Consider the following 953-nt stretch of genomic DNA (forward strand, 5'->3'; position numbering starts at 1 on the left):
GCTGCAGGCCGGGGAGGCGGCGGCGGGGCCGTACACGTCTGCCGAGGCGGTTCCCGGGAAACCTCCGGCTCCGCATCGGGCCGGGCCGGGCCGCGGGCATCCTCCGGCCCTCGGAGCCGGGTTTGCTCGGAGGAGCTGCCGGGAGTCTGCCCCGTCGGGGATGTGGACGGCCAGGGACGCGGCGCTTGACTTCAGCTTCCAGTGCTGCAGAGAGGGGGCTGTCGGCGGTGCCGCCACTCGCCCCGCTCCCGCTGCGGGCACGGTGGCCGCCTTCCCTCGGGGCCAGGCTCGGCGGGGGCGCTGGGGGACACCGGGCCCTGCCCCACGCTACGTGTCGCGCGGCTTCCCCCGGTTAATCCGCAGTCGATGTAGCCCGGGCGGCGGGCGAGGCGGTGATCGCCCCTTCCCCGCCGCACCGCGCGGGGCACGTCGAGCGAGCACACGAAACAGCTGTCGGCCTCCGCGCGTGCAGCGGGATTAGCACGGGATAAACACGACTGCCCCGCTAGCAAAGGGGCCGACCCGCTCCCGAGGCAGCGCCTGAACGCGTGTCCGCCGTTTGCTTCTCGGGAGCGGAGGCAGGGCCCGGTGAGACCCGGCCCGGCCTCGGGGCCCGGCCCGGGAGAGCGGTGCCAGACGCAGGAGGGTCCCCCAGGGAAGGGCCCCGCGGCCCTGGCGCCGTGTCCCGCGCGGGGCAGGGCCCGGTTTCGTTGCTGCCGAATCGCCGGAGCGGTCCCGGCGGCGGAGGCAGCGCGGGGAGGTCGCGGCGGGGGTGGCCCGGGCCAGGCGGAGCCGCTGTCTGCGCCCAGTTGTCGCGGGGCAGCTCCGCGCTGGAGGACGGGCGCGTGTCCAGTGCGGGATTAGCGCGCCCGGCCGCGGAGCAAGGGGGTTTGATGCGGGACACGAAGCCGCAACGGGGGAGAGAGCGGCGGGGCCCGCACCTGCTGCCGCCC

This window comes from Crocodylus porosus, unplaced genomic scaffold (genome assembly GCF_001723895.1).
Source record: "Crocodylus porosus isolate Cpor-Errol unplaced genomic scaffold, CroPor_comp1, whole genome shotgun sequence".
In the NCBI taxonomy this organism is placed as follows: Eukaryota; Metazoa; Chordata; order Crocodylia; family Crocodylidae; genus Crocodylus; species Crocodylus porosus.